This window comes from Podarcis gaigeae (assembly GCF_964106915.1).
Source record: "Podarcis gaigeae genome assembly, chromosome: 1".
Taxonomy (NCBI): Eukaryota; Metazoa; Chordata; class Lepidosauria; order Squamata; family Lacertidae; genus Podarcis; species Podarcis gaigeae.
In genome coordinates this window covers 80,539,812-80,558,765 of record NC_139678.1, presented here as the reverse complement: position 1 = coordinate 80,558,765, position 18,954 = coordinate 80,539,812, and the positions used below count along the sequence as shown (strand labels likewise).

The window sequence follows — 18,954 nt, the reverse complement described above, 5'->3', positions numbered from 1 at the left end:
AAGTTTAAAGTTTATCTACAAAAACATTGTAAAATTTATGAATGCTAAAGGCACTGTAAATGAAATGAAGGGGTTCTAGTGATTAAGATAAATAAGAGTGTAAAGGGAAGGATAAAGGATGAATTTGAATAATTGATAATTGCTGAACTAATTTTAAAGTGGAATACGGAAAGGAAGGCGGGTGGAAGCAAGGAAAATAAGATCTGGAAGGCTATTAATTTGAATCAGAGTTTTTCTTTTTAATCCTGAATTTTCTTTTTCTATGTTTCTATGTTTTTTTTGTTTTGTTATTTTGTCTTTTTGTATGTATTTTTGATGTATGTGTCTGTTGGTTTTTGTGATGTGAGTTAACTTTATTGTTGTTAATTTTTTGTGAAACTTTAATAAAATATTATTTAAAAAAGCATCAATTCTTTGGCGATCAGCCTTCTTTATGGTGAAGCTCTCACTTTCATACATCACTACCGGGAAAACCATGGCTTTAACTATACGGACCTTTGTTGGCAAGGTATTCTATAAATACCTACCTGTAATTATAAGCATCAGTTAATTTAAGCACTTTGGATGTAGTTGATATTTATTGCATTCTTGCTTATATAAATGTTTATGTTACTTAGTTTTAGTATAGGGCGTCTGTTAAAGACCACTCTCTTTCTACATTTCATATGTATGTTTGTGATGGTTTGTTTTTAGTCAGTCAAGTGTCATTTTTTTAAGTGTTAGAGAGACAAAAAATGGGAGTCAAAGGAAAGCTCCTACTCAGGAAATTGGTATTAACTATGTTGAGAGGTGGGAATGTCTCCTCCTAAAATTCTCTTTTAGTATTAAGTTGATATTTCATTTCATTGTGGTGTTTCTTAGGTATTTTTAAAAATGTTCTGTTGTCCTTGTTTCCAAAAATGACAATAAAAATAGATTTAATATTTTTCTGATCTTAGAGCAATAAGCTTTTAGCTTGATTAAAGGAAACTGTAAAAATTGTCACAATAAGGTTAGCAGAAATCCAATAAAAAGTGTTTGCTGTGTTTTGGAGGATGGGCCAGTGGGAATCACCATTTGCTCATCTAGTTATAGATGTATAAAAAGTGGTGATACCTTTCAGTCTGAAGGCATGAATTTATCTTACTCCCACTTACTGTGTTCCTATTTCCATGTACTGCATTGTTTATTTCTGAGAAGGGCTTTGCTGTCCTACTTTAACAAGGTAATTGCATGAAGTATGAGGGACTATGTTGCTTTCCAAATAAATATGGCAGTATTTTTCTATGTTCAAATTAAATTTCTACAAATACTAACTAATGCCTAAAGGCAATTTTTCTACATGAATATATATTGCAGTTTTGCTTTGCATATGTTTTGAACAATATCCTTAGGAAGTGGCAGACTTTTATCCTAAAGCAACTGCTTGTTTACTATGAAAGTTCACTGCTTTGTATTAGCAGACAGAAGCTATGCGTTTGTTTTGAGGAATGTACACAGGAGACCAAATCTCAGCTGCTAATCCTTCCTGCTTACTGTTCCATGGTCTTAAAACTACTGTTTACTGTAGATTTGTGTCTCGTTCCCTTTCTAAAGTTTGCTTTTAAGAGGAACAATAGCTGTTCAAGTAGTGGAATTTTGCTTTGTGACACTTCATCTTATGTGAGAAGGTACTTTGTTTTTGGACTTTTGAGTCTTATTTTTCAAAGCATAGATGTATTTCTTGCAATTATAAACTGGCTGCTTGCATTCATTTGAAACTGAAGCTCAATTATAAACAGTAAAACACTGTGTCACACACATGACCCAACTCAGGCTTATGAATATTCTTTTCAGGGACATTATTAGCTCAAGGAATACTTCTCTTTACCCTAATCTAGAGGATTTTTAAAGGTGCGGAGGGGCAGAGGAGAGTCTGCATAAGTACGGAACCAGATTTGCAGACATCTACAGAGGTTCCCATTTGAAACATGGATAAGGAACCCTGTCCGGCATGCAGTATTCTTATGGATGTCTATGACCTAGTTAATCATGCAATGTTGCCTTCTCATTTGTATGAGAATGGGGGGCAAAAGAACTAGGCAGGCATTCTTGGCTGGAGAAGGTAGGTTAAGGGAGGAGGAGAAAAAAAGCGGGCTGCTGCAAGAAGTGTTCATTCTGCACAAGGATGCCTGATTGGTGTATATAGCGAAGGGGGCGAACCATTTCTGCAAAGCCTACCAAATTATTTTCTGGAGAGCACTGCATGTCCTTAAGCCTGTTTACTGTGGATACTGGAAGTATTTACATGGAAATAAACATGGATATAAGAGACAAGCAAGTGTGAGCTTTCTGGTGATGGTATTTAGCATTATATTATCAAGGTGTGCATATCTATTTTTGCTTGTTAGCAGAGGGGAGGACATCTGGTTTTTGAACTTCCAGAAGGTCAATATTTAGCAGGAGGAATTGAAGTACATACTGGAACTTTAGATTTGTGCAGTCCCCTGTCAGCCTAATGCAACAAATTCAGATAAAAATAAACAAAAAGCTGATATACTTTAGTTTATATAAGTGACAGGGAAATTATTGATAAGTGTGGGGTGAATGAATGATTAATCGGAAGATGTGTAAATACCCCACAATCAAATCAGGATGAATGCAGGACAAATGTTTATTGTGTAACTGCCCTCTGAATAAATCAAAATGAATGCTCAGTGAAGAGTGAACATAATCTAACCACCACATGAGCTTTGTGCAAGTGGATCAGGATGAAGGCTAAACAAACAAGTAGTCTGGTAGAGTGCTCTCGGTCAGTTTAGGGCATTTTCCGTCTATACCTTTTGTATTGCTTTGCGCACTGATATGTAAATGGACAGATCAGTATCGTTATGCATACTTTCATTAGGGTGACAAGATGCAACAGAGAACAATATTTCTATCCAGTTAATATTTCTCATGAAGAAATTATAGCTGGTACATAGTTAGGCAGTATTAACATGACAGTTTGCACCTGTTGATATTTCCTATTCTATACAACTATTGAAGAAATAGGAGCTCTGTCCTCCTTTCTGTTTGTTCATACTAATTTTCATAAATGTGCCTATAGATGCACACCTAATCTTATACTGTTCCTGTAGCTCCTTGTTTGAATTACAGAATGTGTGCGCAGTTGCTATCTATAGGTAAGGACTCTTATGCACTGACCTTTGAAATTGGACAAAAGTGTTTTGCTGCCTTTATAACTGTAAGTCATGGGTTTTGTCTGGCCTTTCTGCTTTGAAAAATGCTTCACTCGTATGGTAATGAATTAGCCTGACCCAAGATACGACCGTATTTTTCACTCTATAACACGCACCCGACCATAACACGCACATAGTTTTTAGAGGAGGAAAACAAGAAAAAAAATATTCTGAACGTAACAGTGGATGTATGATTTTTGTGGTTCATTCTGTGGCCACAGACATGTGATCTGACAGTGAGTCTGGGGTAGCCAAATGCAAAAATCCTGAGGATCCATGTGGATCTGTGCTTTGTAACCACGTTTTAAGTGGGGAGGGAAGGAAAAGCACTCAAGGGACAAGGAACACGCGTGGGGTGGGTGGAGAAGGATGCTGTTAATAATGCAGAAGAGGGGTATAAGAGGAGATAGTTCCTCTCCTCTCCCACTTTGCTCCTTTAAAGGCTCTGCTTCTCTCCCTCCTCCCCGACTCACTAAAGAACCTTGCTGCTATTTAGCCAGCTGAATGGGGAGGAGAGAGGGACAGAGAGCCTGCTTGCGAAAAACTTTGCTGCTATTTAGCGAGCTGTTCTCTCTGAAAAAAACAGCTCTGGACTCGTGTAAGCTGCTCCTCTCCTCTCCCGCTTTGCTCCTTTAGAGTAAGCAGGCTCTCTGTCCCTCTCTCCTCCCCACTCAGCGGCTCTTCTCATGCTTTGCTGTTTCAAAGCGAGCCACGGAGGAGGGAAGGAAGGGGAACCATGGATCCTCTGCTCACGACTGCAGCAGATCCCCCCACCATCCATAGGCATTCGCTCCATAACACGCACATACATTTCCCCTTACTTTCTAGGAGGAAAAAAGTGAGCGTTATGGTGCAAAAAATACGGTACTTAATGCACCAGTCCATAGAGTCAAAGTGATTAGCGAATAACCAAAGGAAAACAATTCATCTTATTGTCTTTTGGAAAAGACATACAGTATTGCTCATAGGCACTTATTAACAAGTGATTTATTTCTTTGATTACCGTATATGATATGATTCCAGTTCTGCCAGTTTATGTAGGAGAATAATAAGCAGCCCTGGGAAAAGATGTGTAGATAATAGTCCTATGGCTTATATGAAACGAGTAGTTTCATACTGAACTAGCTCTGTTTTTCCAGAGCATCCAATAATAAATAAAACATCCCCAAATGTCAGGAGGTCAGACCAATGGGTCATGATGGGTGCTGAGGGTGGTGGTAGTATAGGAGGTTAAGCAGTTTTCAATTCTGGATCGTGAGATGGGAATAATAGGTAGGTGGCATGCACAGATAAAAATCAGTTCAGTTCAGAATCTCTGTTATAAAGGGTGCTTCAGGTAGTGGCAACAATAAATTTCACAGCCTGCTGTAAATCTGAAGCTTTGTGATAACTTCCTTTTTAATGTTAAATGTCTACCCATTTGGTATGTTGCCTGCTGGAAAAATGCCAGTGTTGTTATTATGAAAAGCAGCCAGTGAGTTTATTAAGGCTGAGCAGTTCTGATCTCTGGCTTCTCATTTCCAAGTACAACACTCTATTTGGTTATTACTATTTGCTTTAGTTTGCAAAGTGCTTATTTCTTCTTGCACTAAGGGGGGAACGGAGACTGAAAGAGAACAACAGAGAGACATTTCCTCAAAGCCACCCAATCAGCATAGGACATTGAATCCAGTGTTCTAGGTCTATATACTTATCAAATGACAGCATCTTTCATAGCTGGATGTTTAAGTATTATTTTCTCCTTTACAGGGTTCTGTTGTTGTGTCTATGTCCTCTTCACCCATAGCTTAAAAACAAGGAAAAATCAACTGTAGATGTACAAACCCTTTAGTTGTTTACTAATAAGATGTGTTCAATATTACCTTGAATTACTCCTTAGCCACTACTTAATGTTTAAATATTAAAAGGAAAGAGTAGAAACAATGATCCACAGCCAGACTGCACCAACCATGCTTATGCTGCCACAACACAAAGGCCACATGTACAACAGTTTGAGAAACACTGAAATAGAGGCTGGGCTAAATTCTTGAACAGAAAACTCACCACTTGTTGAAATCCACATTGTCTTATTTTGTTATGTCTTTACAATAGATAGCCCTCAATATGGATTGGAACCTGGTTGTGTTAGGCACGGAACAATCACTTAACAAGGGGATTCCCAGTCCTGCCAAAGTGACCCAGCAGGTTCCAAATGAAGTAGTCTCTCACTTGGTCATGACAGCATCTTTCTGAAGTCAGCATAGTTGTACACCAAGCTACATCTGCAGTGTTGTCTCTTTCAGACCTTTTATTATTGGTACACTTGTACCATTATGCTCCTACTTAGAGAGAGAGAGAGAGAGAGAGAGAGAGAGAGAGAGAGAGAGAAACTTGCATTTTAAAACAAAGAGCTATTCTGAAGTAATTTAATGCTTGAGTTGAACAAAAGACAGGAAACTGTTACTCTCTTGCTCTGCTTCAGCGCTTAAAAACAGAGATTTTGAATCATCATGGAATGGGGCAGTGATCACTGCCTGGGCAGTAAAGCAGTTTGGAATGCAAGGGGAAGGGCAAATGTATAGTATGTTTACATGATGTGTGTGTTCTGTGGTCATGAGACCTTGGGAGGCCTTTGGAAATCCAAATTAGCGCAGGGGGAGAAACTCTTACTTTCTGGATTGTGCAAATTAGGTGTTGTTTAACTCATGGTGAACATCGTTTGAATTGCATAGCATCAATATGTTCTTTAGCTGGTAGACAACCACTGCTTTTCTTGCTGATGGTACCTACCCTGTTGAGTTCGAAAACCACAAGGATTAAGCATTCTTTAGGAAGGAGTTTCTGATTTTATTCAGTTTAGCTCACTTCACTGATTTCATATTAAATAAGTTTTTCCTCTTTCCTTTTGCATTTATTCTGTATCCAAATCTTAATATCTTAGGCAAAGTCAAGAATAAGGTCTAGTTCTTACAGAGGTTGTAAACCTGTGGCTGTCAAAAGGGGATGGAGAATCTTTTTGGCCCAGCGGACTAGATCTTAATTCCCCCATCACCCCTTTGACATGTGGGTGGGGCCACCTGCCTGTCAATTATCTGGTGTCATAATGATGTCAGGTCACTAATACATGAGCAGTCCCCTCCAACCACCTGTCAAAGCTGACCTGAAAGTTGGGGGAAGGAGTCTGCTTCAGTGGCAAAGTAGCAGCCAGGAGTATTAAAACTCACCTCCCCATCAGCTGATGCCACCCAGTGATGCCAGCTGATTGACAGGTGGGCATGGTTTTGGGGGAAAGTGGACTCCCTGACATACCAAACACTCCTCACCCCTGCTGTAGTACACCACATTTTAGATAGGGGCTTACATGACTGAATAATCCTCAGTAGCCAATGCTGTAGAACAATGCTGTGCATAGAATGCTAGCTTGTCAGGAAGAAGGTTAGACTTTCCCTCTGACATCTAGCATTGTGCAGAGAAGCATTCAGTCGTGAGATTTGAGAAGAGATATGCCCCAGACACAGATACCTTAATGAGAATCAGGCCTAATTTCAATACACTTTAAATAACCCTTTAAATGAATTGGACTAAAATTAGTTGTGTCCTATTTATGTTTGTGAGAAATTTCTCTGGGTTGCACTTATTACAGCTTGTTTGGTTCAGCTTCCAGAAGCTGGAAGAACACAACTTCTTATTATCCTAAGATTTGAGTGGGAATATTAAGAGTTGCTTAGTGGGTAGTAGTAGGAATAGCAGCAGCAAGCAGCAGCAGCTGAGATTTCAAACAGATGTTCATAGCTATGTAAAACCCAAAATTTCACCCTCAGAAAGAAACACCTCAAATCTCCCTGTGGCTGATTATTAAAACCATTCCAGAAAGTGTTTCTCTCTGTGTCCTCCATTCCATTGTTTGCCATAGCCTGAGATGAAACTGGAAGCATTTGCTCTAGTGTCTTATACCTAACTGCATAGTATTTGCAGAACACTTTTGCTATAATTTGTATCTCACTCTGGAGATTTCTGTGACCTAGTTAAATGGTAAACTTTGTTGTAAAGTAAAATTTTGAAACGAATGGGAGGGATCTTTCTTTAAAAAAAAAAGCAAAATGGATGGGGATCCCTCCCTTTTTCTGAAAGGTTTATGAATGGTTGGTTCCTCTGCCACTGACTCTCCTACTTATATTGACACTACTCTGACTCCTGTCTTCTCAGATCACTCCCTGCCCCACAAGAGAAGGAGGAAAAGTCCATACAGACAAAGGGATCTGGGTAAAAGTCTGATCTAGTAGGATTAATATGAGCCTTGAAATATATACTGATGCCTTCTTAAGCTCTATGTACTTTTACAAGGAGAAAAAACTAACCACCCATACTACCTCATGACCAAGGGTGGCAGTGAGTGGCTGTGGAGAAGCTCAGAGGCTTCATAGACAACAATAGGAAGGCCTCAAGAGTGCCATTGTGCACACAGGGGCCACACTGGCGACCCCTGCTGTTATCCCCATGGGACTTCAGAGGTGGGCATTTAACCTAGGAAAATGGCAGAAATGGACAGGATGGCTGCTTTACTTTAAAAACCAAAGAAGACACTTAGGTTGCCAACCTCCCGATGTCATGTCTGGTTTGGCCCTCACTTCAGGCCATTTAGATATTTTTCCTGCACTGTGGGGAGGGTGTTAAAAGGGAAAATCCCATGTAGCTTCCTTAATCATAAATGCATTTTAAAAATAAAATAAACGGTGATGTGATCATTTCTGGAGATATAACAAATGAGATCTGTTGCACCATTAATATGTAACATATCTGTGTATTATTATGTGTTATTATTTGTGTATGTATTACATTTCTATACTGCCTTTCTGCCAAGGCACCCAAGGTTAGTTACAATTTTAAGTTACTGAAACAAATAGATTGTATAAAATACAGAGCAACAGAGTCCTCTCAGGCTGTTGATGGCCCTGTCAGGAGCTGATGCTATGTGTGCACCCTGGACTGGGCGCCCTCAGGGCATGCAGGTCTTAAGTCACTCCAGGGGTGGTGGGATACAGGCTGCCTTAACAGCTCTCTCAGGCTGTTGATGAAAGCATATGTGTTCTTCTTAACATAGGCATCCTGGCTTCTGCCTTCCCTCAGGTCACAGAGGTCTTAAGTGTTCCCAGGGAAGGCACTGTACTGGATAATTCTGGATCCTTTTTAAATGGTAAATTTTGATACAAAGTCAAATTCTGAAAGAGGGAGGGAATTTTTCAAACAAACAAAATGACTGGTAAGAAAGCCATTCATTCTTTATGCAGGGCTTACGATAACATGGTGGTTCCTCTGCCTCAAACTTGGTCAAACTACAATATTAGTAGCTCCCCCCAAGCAGTGAACATTCACTGACAGCATTCTGAAGGATTGGGACCCCTTTTACTTGAGACAGAAGCCTTTTCAATGTTTTATATTTGTTATTAGCCACCCTGAGCCCGGTTTTTAAACTGGGAAGGGCAGGGTATTAAAAATAAATAAATTATTATTATTATTATTATTATTATTAGTAGTAGTAGTAGTAGTAGTAGTAGTATTTTCTTGAAAATAATACCTGGTATATTAAAGCTTCCAATTCACCGCTTAAAACACCCTGTCTATATTATTTACCTTCAAGAATGGCTAAAAGTAGTACTGACCACTAAAGTGGCTAGCCTGCAGTGGTTTATTTTTTATTAATCCACCTGCCCACACCTACCTTGCTAATCACTTGTGGTTTAAAAGGGGGGGGGGGAATGATAACTATTTGTCAAAAAGCAATTCTTACCACACACAAGCAAACAAACCTGATTAAAAGCAAACAAATGACAGTGAACAAATTCCCCCCTCACACCCATTAGGTTTGTTCCCTTGATAGAGGCTCTGTGCCTTTGCCAGATACATTGAAGACAGAAATTCAGCAGATTCTGCTTTTTCCATTGCTGCATCCTCAGGGTGGGGGTGGGGGTGGGGTGGGGGTGGGGGAAACAGCTGAAATTCTCCTTGGCATGTTGTCAAAGACACCAAAGCCCTGCCCAAAGAAAAGACCTAAGAGGTTTCCTGTACCTCTCATATAAAGGAATAGTTTACTGCAGCACTGTAGTGGGAGAAGGCCTATCATTTAAAGAGTTGGGTGCCCTCGGGCTCTTATCTGAGGAATAGATGGGATGGATTAAAAAAAACAAAACACCATTTTCAAATGTGGTGGCTTAAGTGTATGTGAGGAAGAGAGACAGAGACAGTTACGCAGGAGCTCCCTCTTTCTAGCAGTTCTTGGCTGAGACACCATTGCACTACTACATGGAATGCCCTAAGACTCCAAAGTTTGTATGTTATCATGTAAGCCAGGGGTAACTAACATGACTGGGGCTGATGGGAACTGTAGTCCTACAACATGTTGGCTACCCCTGACGTTAGCCTTGTATACTGGCACAGATTTTGTTTTTCCTATAGATGACTATATTTCCCCCTTTTGATCCCTCCATCCTGCTTTTAGCAGCATCTCTTGCTGTGTTGTCAGGATGTCTTGAGACTTGCTAAGCTTGCCTTGAGCAAGGGGCAAATCCAAACAAAAGGCAAGGTACCAAATGAATAGTGCCCCAGTTACTGCTCTTAAGGCACAACCTTGTATTGAGAGTACAGAACCTCTGCAGGGTGGTGTATAAGGGTGGACTCACTGAGGTATAAGGCTGAATCCACCCTGAATCCACTACAGCTCTATCAAAGAAAGAGTCTTATTTGAGCTATTTTATATAGATTGGTACCTCGGGTTAAGAACTTAATTCGTTCTGGAGGTCCGTTCTTAACCTGAAACTGTTCTTAACCTGAGGTACCACTTTAGCTAATGGGGCCCCCCACTGCCACCACGCTGCTGGAACATGATTTCTGTTTTCATCCTGAAGCAAAGTTCTTAACCTGATGTACTATTTCTGGATTAGCGGAGTCTGTAACCTGAAGCATCTGTAACCCAAGGTACCACTGTATTGGTAAAAGGTTTGCAGTAGTTTGCAGTGTCTCCCTCTGGGATGTTGGACTTAAAGAAGAAAGAGGTTAAGTAATTGATTATCTGAATACTTGATATGCTGGAAATCTCAAGTCTTTAGTAGGGCAAAAAGTTTGTGGGATGATCTTTATGAATGTTGTAATAAACGAAAATTGCCCTTTTCCCTTATGGGGTATCCAAGAGCCCATATAGAGTCCTTACGTAGGTTTCCTATTGGTAGGAGAAAATAACAGAGGCCAACCAGAGAAGATTGAGAAGCGAAGCAGCTAGTAAGCTTGATCTTTATTGATCTGTTGCAACAGGATGCTCCCCTCACCCGCAGGAAAGGAGGAGGAACCCAGAACAATGGCGCACAAGGCCTTTAAAATTTTTTTAAAGTCTTTATAATTACCACTCTGTAGATCAAGACCACCCCCAGAAACATCATACATACATCACAGAAGGGGTGTAACCTAAGACCACTCCCCAAATACATCATACCTACATCACAGAAAAGGCGGTCTAAAACAGAAATTTGAATGTTGTTTTTCCTGTTTGCCAGGTTATCTGATTGCCTTTCCTGATTGTCTGTCCCCCATTAAAATGCTGATTACTCAATTCATGAGACAGTGGGAAGGCTCCCTGACCCCCCTCCCTCCTTGCAGGGAAAACATTTGGTCAGTTTGGGAATCAAAATGGTTTCAGGTGGGTCTTCCTGTGCTGATCTATGTACGTGCTTAGTTGGTACACTTATGAACATTACCATATATTTAAGACCTCAAAATTCCTATCACAATATCTGATCTAGTCTCCTGATCACTTGAGGTATTTGTTGTCAGGATAGTGAACAATGCGGTTCAAGAGTCTCTTCTGTTCCTGTTTTATTGATTTCAGTGGCTCCTCTTTGATGGCTTGATGCTGGACATCCACAGACACTTCTCTTTTAACAACAGAGCTTTTAGCATGGCCAAAATGTAAACTTCTGCATTAGTGAGAGGGCTGGTGGTACTTTGTCTGCATGGTTCAATTTCTGACTCTTAAGACATCTTTCTAGAATGAATTGCAGAGTTTTCTTGAATTGCGTTTTTCTATTCTACCCTATACTGAAGATTAGAGGAGCCACAAGCTGAAAGAAAGCTTCCTTGATAAAGGAATTCATATCCTTGAAAACCACTATATCTTATTTATTCTACCAGTGATGAATTATGAGCTCTGATTTCTGTACAATAGTAGAGTTGTAGTGGAAATTTACCCATCAGAAACCAGAATATGTGGCTGCAATTTTGATAAGCTCTATGTGTGTGATAGAGCTTTTGTTTAAAAAATATTTTACATCTCCCACTCACTTGTCTGCCTGGGCTACAGCGCTGACTCAGGCATACTCTAGTCAGCTTCTCCAGAATCAGAAGAGTTTTATGAAATTGCAAAAAAGGAGAATTAGACAACAGCTAAATGTACTAGTTGGAGGGGAACTCAGGTAGCTAACACTGAATAAACAGATCAGTATTTTAAGTTAGGCCATTAATATGTTAATTATACCAAGTAATGAAGAAACAGGATGGAAAAAGTATAAAATATAGTTACCTTAAATAATTTAGTGGTGTGTGCATGTCTTTTGTGCATGATGCATATGTTCTGTCCCTTCAGTCCTTTCTCTTGGTCTTTTCTCTCCTCCTTCCTTTGCTGTTTACTCTGTCCTGGGAGAAGAACGCCCCGGATCCAAAGCACTGTCATTCATTAGATATCTTACTGTTGATTAAGGGCTGCTTGCGCCACACACAATCCGACTCCTGCACAGAGGGCATTTCCATGCTACAACCAAAATCTCTCTGCAAACGTAGCATTTGACAATTCTACTCTCTGGTTTCTTGCTTGAGGTACACTTGCTAGGAAGCTGCAACTGACTGTACATGTACATCTAGTACATGTTTCTTCAGTCGAAAACCCATGTGATGTCTATAGGTAGCTTCATGTGAGAGTTAACATTAAATCTGTCTTCTATCTAGGAATTTGGTAATGTGTGAAGTTGCTATAAGAAGAAAGTAAGCTGAGATCTAGTGCTTTGCACTAGTGGATAGTGGTCCCTCTGAGGTCAGTTGGCAGCACTGATGACTCATGGAATGCCCTCTAGTCTAGTTCCTTGGCCTCATTGGTGCGTAGTGCGGGAACTAGTCTAGTTCCTTTCTTTATCAGAGGAAATAATTGAGGAATAACTTTTGTTTTTAGCATAATTCAAAAATTAGAGGAAATATTGCACATATTTGTAGCTGACTAAAGGACTTTTGTCCATGCAACATTCAACTGATTATTGTCACTCTGATATACTGCTATCTATGAAATGGACAGGATATTTATTATTTTGTTAAGGATGCCCTGATTAGTTTTAAGGCCTATTCAATTCTTCTGTATGATGAGGGCTAGTTAGGATTGTGATCTGGATGTATGGAGAATAGGACTACAACAGAATGTGAGTAGAAGTGTATTGGGTTACTTGCATTTTTAAGAAAATGGAGGACACATGGTCAAGTTGTATTGCCCATCCTGTCCTATTTTATGCTGTTTAGAGTAGCTGCACATGCCGGGACTGTAGAAGTTGAAAAAGATAACTTAACAGTCCTTGATTGTGGTTCCCATTGGAGTTGAGCCACAACTGTGGTGCTTAAGTTTGGCCATGTTTATAAAACCTTATTTAGACATTATCTTACATGGGCTGATAGTAGAGCCTTTGCCAACAGAGGACCTTGTGGTTATGGAACCATTATGCTGAAGGTTTGATTTTTAAAAGCAGCTTGCCAGAAATAAAATAATCAGATAAGGTAATTAACAGCATGTAATCAAGAGATGTGGGACGCGGGTGGTGCTGTGGGTAAAACCTCAGCGCCTAGGACTTGCCGATCGCATGGTCGGCGGTTCGAATCCCCGCGGCAGGGTACGTTCCCGTCATTCGGTTCCGGCGCCTGCCAACCGAGCAGTTCAAAAGCACCCCCGGGTGCAAGTAGATAAACAGGGACCGCTTACCAGCGGGAAGGTAAACGGCGTTCTGTGTGCTGCGCTGGCTCACCAGATGCAGCTTGTCACGCTGGCCACGTGGCCCGGAAGTGTCTGCGGACAGCGCTGGCTCCCGGCCTATAGAGTGAGATGAGCGCACAACCCTAGAGTCTGGCAAGACTGGCCCGTACGGGCAGGGGTACCTTTACCTTTACCTAATCAAGAGATGATGTGAAATAAAATGAGAAATGGGGCTGCAAGTGACCTGAATATCGTTTCCACTGAAGCAAAACCTCATATACTCAATATTTCCACAATTTAGTATAGATTATACAGATGATGGAGAATCACTGGTAGAATGTATAAAGGATTAATATACCATGATGGCAATATGTGAACAACTTGAACTTATTGCAAGACTTAAGTTACAAATGTGCATTGTTAAAGTCACTATGTCCCAAGAACAACTGCTGGCACCATTACCTGTATCATTTTGTGCTGAACCCCTTGTACCATGTAATATGTGCTCTTATCTTTTATGATCAACTTGGTTAAAATTACTGCTTTGAAGGATCCTTGAAACCCATGATGGCTTTGGATTTGGTGGACTTGAGGAGAAAGCCTAACTTCTGGCTGGGAGCAGTGAGGCTGAATGGGGTGGTGTAGCAACCACCACATCCATAGCCCTGCAGTTGTCCAGGGCAGTTGTCCAGGATGTGCAGTCGTCCAGGGCAGAAGGTTGAGGGTGGCAGTGCTGCTGCCAATTTCTGCTGCATCAGTTTCAAACTGGCACATAGAGAGTCCAGGATCAGTCCCATTAACAGGAGTTGAACCAGGTTAGGATCCAGTGGATCCTTTGCCAGCCCAGCTCTGCCCCTAAAGAACCCTGTCGATGAGGCTGCTACTGGCAAGGGTATCACTGGCAGAACCTTCCACTCACCTGTACATTTGGCAGGTGCAGTGAAGTGCTGGCAGAGTTTATGTTTTATAGTTGTTGATTCCTGTTCATACATTAAAAACACACACAGAGAGAGATTTTGTAGGTCAGCTCTTGTGCAAAACCTCTCTATTAAAAATAAATCAAAAGACTGATTGATGATCTGCACGCTATCCTTCATTTACATATCCCTTCTCTCCCGCTTCATGTTTAACTGCAAATTCCTGTTTGTCCTGATCCGGCAAGGCTCTTCTTATGGTCTTATTTATGGATGGATGGATGTTAATTCATTTGCACACAACATTCAATTGTTCTTTGATTAGCATTGTGTTTCACCATTTAAAAAAGAACAGCAGGGGCAAGCACCCCCACCCCACTGAGCTAGCTTAAAATTGGCTAATGCACTATGACAGAAGATACCTGTTCACTGAATGTTTGCCATTGTGACCAGTTGCTGTAGAGTACTGAACTCCTGGCATTGTGAAGAATTGCTGCACAATAACATCCAAAACGCTGCCAAGTATAAATTATGCAAAAAGGAAAATTGATTCTGCAATGTGGTAGTGGGGAGAAGGAGTAATCCCAGATGTCTTGTGTAATGTGCATTCCACAGATGTCGATTTCTGTTAGTTTTGTGACCAAAGAATCCATAGAATCTTATTCAGAGTTGTTGGTTTGTTCTCACAATCAAGGGAAAAGTTAAGGCCTTTGTTGTACCTACTTAATTTTTTATGTTACTCTTCCTTTTTAGACTGATTCTTGTGTGCAACCTGTTCACACATCCTGCCACCCAGCAGGTGATTTACTTACGGTTAATAGCAACGTTTCCCTGGAATCTCAGTTATCTTGTCACAGTCAGAGGGAGAAAAATAGTGTCTGGCTTGCATGTGTGAAGCAACTGCCATCTTTAGGATTTTTGTGAAGTTAGTCCATTGGACACACTGTTTTCAGAGGCATTCCACAGCCCACCTGGTTAGCTTTGCTTTGTATTGAGGTTATTTTTGTGCATAAGGTGTCAGCAAAATGTTACACTTAGCGTTTTACAAGCAGCCATATACCATATGCAAGTTAGGCTTGAGATTTCTTTTTTAAATGCTTTTTTATTAAATATTTTCTGAGGTTACAAAAGTACATACTGAAGCATTCCCTGGAGAAAGTCAGTGAAAGCTGACTGCCATTCTCCACTTCTTTATCTATGCCTATCTATATTTCCTTAGGAGTTAGAAGGGAGAGGAGTAGGGACAATTAGCTGCTAAAGAAGAGTTATGATAAGCATAGATAAACAATGGAAAGCGAGAGATGGTGGCGGCTGCATGATCTGTCTAGCTTTCTCTGGGAGAGACTTCTAACTTCTCAGCCGCCAGAACTTGGTTTACATGAAGCTAATTTTCACATAACGAATGTAATAGGTAACTATTTTCTTATTCAGAAGTTGAAATACACCCACAATTAATATGTTCTGTTTTCCCTGAATATGGTTTCTTTCCACGTGGATGTGTTGTTGTGTTTTCTTCTCTTTTGTCCTTCCAGAGCACATATACACTGTTCTAGGTACCTTTTTGTGAATTTCTTCCTTCTCCAAGTGCCTAGAATGTTTTTAAGGCTATTGTCAGCAGATATCCATGGACTCTCAGTGAATTATTGATAGCTCCATTCCACTAGCTTTCCTATTTTCTCTCTCAGCAAGGCTTCTACTTTGGCCAGTTAGCACGACTGTCTCCTGAATCAAAGTAGGGTTCTGCATGCTAATACAGCCTTTTTGGCATAACACAGCTGTGACCAAGAGAAGGAGCACTGTAAGAAGAAGGAAGAAAGACATCTGTGAGAAATTTTGAAGCTTTCAAATTGTTGGGAAGCAATTTTTGCTTTGAAAGCCAATTTGTATAACATGCTTCACTGTGTTCTGTATTTGGGATTCATCCCCATTGCTCTTAGAAACATTTCATACAGTAATATTGGTTGCTTTCCCAAAAGTAGTCTATTTATGAAATGAAATATAATCCATGCCCTGGAAATTCATAGTTCACTACAACAACCTTTGCAATCTCTAAAACGTAACGTGTAGTTGTGAAAGTTGGCATCAATGAAACCCCTGACCAATTGGTTGTCACCAAAAGCAGGTGCTTTATACATTTTACCTGAATCTCTTATAATAGGTGTGTTGCTTAATCTTCCTTTTCTGATCTGGCAGTTATTTTCTTTACTCTGCCTGCTCTTGGATGAGACAGCTAGCCATTCTTCCCTTCCCCCTCCCTTTGCTTCATTAATTCCAGTGTCACAAAATCTTGATGGAGTTCCTTACAAAATGATGTTTATCTTGTGGATTTTGAGAGAGGCTCTGTTTTTCTCTTCTTGTTGAGGTTGCTTTAGGATTCTTCATTTATATTGGAGAACAAGGGCAAGTTGGCCATAAGCTAGAATGATCCCAAAAGCTTCTTTAGGTGCACACAAAGACTTGACTTCTGACTTTTTCCTCACCCAGTAGCAACCCATGCTACCCCCAAACCTGAGGTTGGGGAACCCTCAGAACAGATTTAGGGGGTGCATGGAGGGGGAAGAGAAGGAGAGGAGGTTATGTTGTGCAAGGAAAATCCTTGCACTGATGCAACCATAGTCTTAGGGCTTCACTGATATAACGTCTGATGCTTAAGCTTGGTGACTCAATCTCTAGAGTACTTAGCCACAGGAGTACCACATTTTTTAAAGCAGCTAGGAGACAGAGGGTACCTGTATCAAAATGGTCCCAGGCTATGCCTTGAACTACAAAATAGCATCAGCATCATGGATTGGATTGCTACCCCTCCTTATTTCACCTGGACTCTGCAACCATCTTCTGAGGCCCTTCTTTGTGTGCTTCCTCCACTAGAGGTCCAGAGGGCAGCAAATGAGAATGGACATTTTCTGTGGGGGTTCCCTGCTTTGGGAGTGCTCTCCTCATAGAGGCTCATCTGGTGCCTTCATTGCATATATTTAGGTGCCAGGCAAAAACATCCCACTTCTCCCAGGCCTTTGTCCAATTAAACAATCTATGGCCTTTAAAACTTTATGGGGGGTATTGTTGTTACTATGTTATGCATTTTTGTGTTTTTATATTGTAAACTGCCCAGTAATCCTTGGATGAAGGGCAGTATTGAAATTTAATTAAAAATATAATAAATAAAGTAAAGTCCTGTTACTCAGAATACTTCACCTCTGTAGAGCAGGAAGTAAGAGAGCTTCTCTTTGGTCACTGACTACAAACAGTTATTGGCTTTCATATTCAACCAAAATTCATGGGCGCCTGCAGTTGATAAAGGAAGCTAAGTAGAGACAGTGTGCAGCAAAGATATAGGGCAGTTTTCGATTCATGACTTTAGTGTAAGAGATAAAGAGGTTTGAAAAAAAATATTCCACTGGCTGCTGCAAAGTATTACAGTGCCCTGAACTATATAACGAGAGAGGATCTGGGAATTGAAAGATATTTTTAAAAATTGGGTTATCTAATTAAATAATTAGACTAGAAACAGCTTCTAATTTTCTCTAGCAATCTTCCTTGTGTAGAGAACATAAGGGGTGATTTGAAAAGCACATTCTGTGTGATAGGAAGACAAGTCACAGTTACATTGAGGACCCTGTTACATGGGCTTATGCAGAAGGTAAGTGCATGCAGATTATGTGCTTGCTGTACATTTGTGCACAATGTACTGTGTGTGGGTGTTGAGTAGGAGGCGTATATGCTGGGTGTTTGGGAGTGTAGTCATTAGAGAGTCTGTGTGCAAAGAGAGAAGCCATTTAGCTCTGGGTTGCTGCATGTGTGATTTAAATGTGACACAGACTTGCAGACATTAAGCTTATTTTGCATGCATAGAAAAAGAATCCACATCTTGGCATTTTCTCCTTGCTTCTGTGTTTTCATCTTGTCCATGATATTACTGATCTACTTTTTTCTATCTTGCAAAGTAAACTATGAGCATGACAGAGTGGAAGAAAGCAGGTAACAGTAAGATTGTAAAGATAGTTTATTTCATCTAAAAAAATTATCCTGTATCTTAAATAAACCAAATTGTCTGCAAAAATTAGAAAATGCAATAAAATCAGCATAAACAGTAAGAATATGATTACTGTAAGTATCTAATACTAGTTAATTTAGCTTTAAATTTAGTCTAAATCAACATTAAAAATAATGAAAAGATCTATGGAAAAGAGCATTCCCACCTAACCATCCCCATCCCCATAAAAGCAGGCAGTCACATACTAACTTCCATAGAGAGGCAGTTATATAACCTAGAGGACACTACCATGTGTCTTTAGAGATGCTGGCTCCAAGCTGTTTAGGGCTTTATAGGTTATAAATCAACACTTTAAATTGGGACTGGAACTGAACAGGCAGCCTGTAAAGTTCAAACAAACAAAAAGACTCATGTATCTCTGCTGCCTGTTTATGTGAAGATCTTGGGCCTAGGAAACTTAAAGTGGCCTCTAGGTATACCTTCTTCCCTCTTGAGAGAGCATTCTTAATGCTGAAATGAGAATACTGCTTGCATTGTCTCACTTGTTGGGTCTGTACCTAGTCTCCAAGATAGAGTGCAAAGTAAAAAAAGGGATTGCAGCATCCAGTAAATATTTTTCTGGCTGCTTTGTGAGACAAAACTTTATTCTCCAGGGCCTGTAACTTAAGCCAAAGTATTTCCTTTGTTCTTAGTTTTGCTTCATGTCCTTGGGCCAAACAATGACCTGAAATCACACTGATGGCTTAAAAGTTTGATTATGGAAAAACCTGTTTGCTAATCTGAGGAATGAAGCCACCCCATACTGCTAACTGCGCTAGATATGTATCATTAATCTATATATTTCTGCATATTTTGGTTAGGCAATACTAGATTTCACTT

General features: G+C 40.1%; 1 protein-coding gene across 14 annotated transcripts in view; it reads left to right on the top strand.

The window, feature by feature from the left end:
- The window catches only part of DAGLA (diacylglycerol lipase alpha), an 89,786-nt gene that overhangs the window by 16,177 nt on the left and 54,655 nt on the right, over positions 1 to 18,954 (top strand). The window contains exon 1 of one of the 14 annotated variants that reach the window (XM_083699097.1): positions 12,309 to 17,721. The exons of the other annotated variants lie outside the window; for them this stretch is intronic. The gene's annotated coding sequence lies outside the window, so the exon portion shown is untranslated. Of the gene's footprint in view, positions 1 to 12,308; positions 17,722 to 18,954 lie in introns of those variants that run through there. 14 annotated transcript variants of the gene reach the window in all.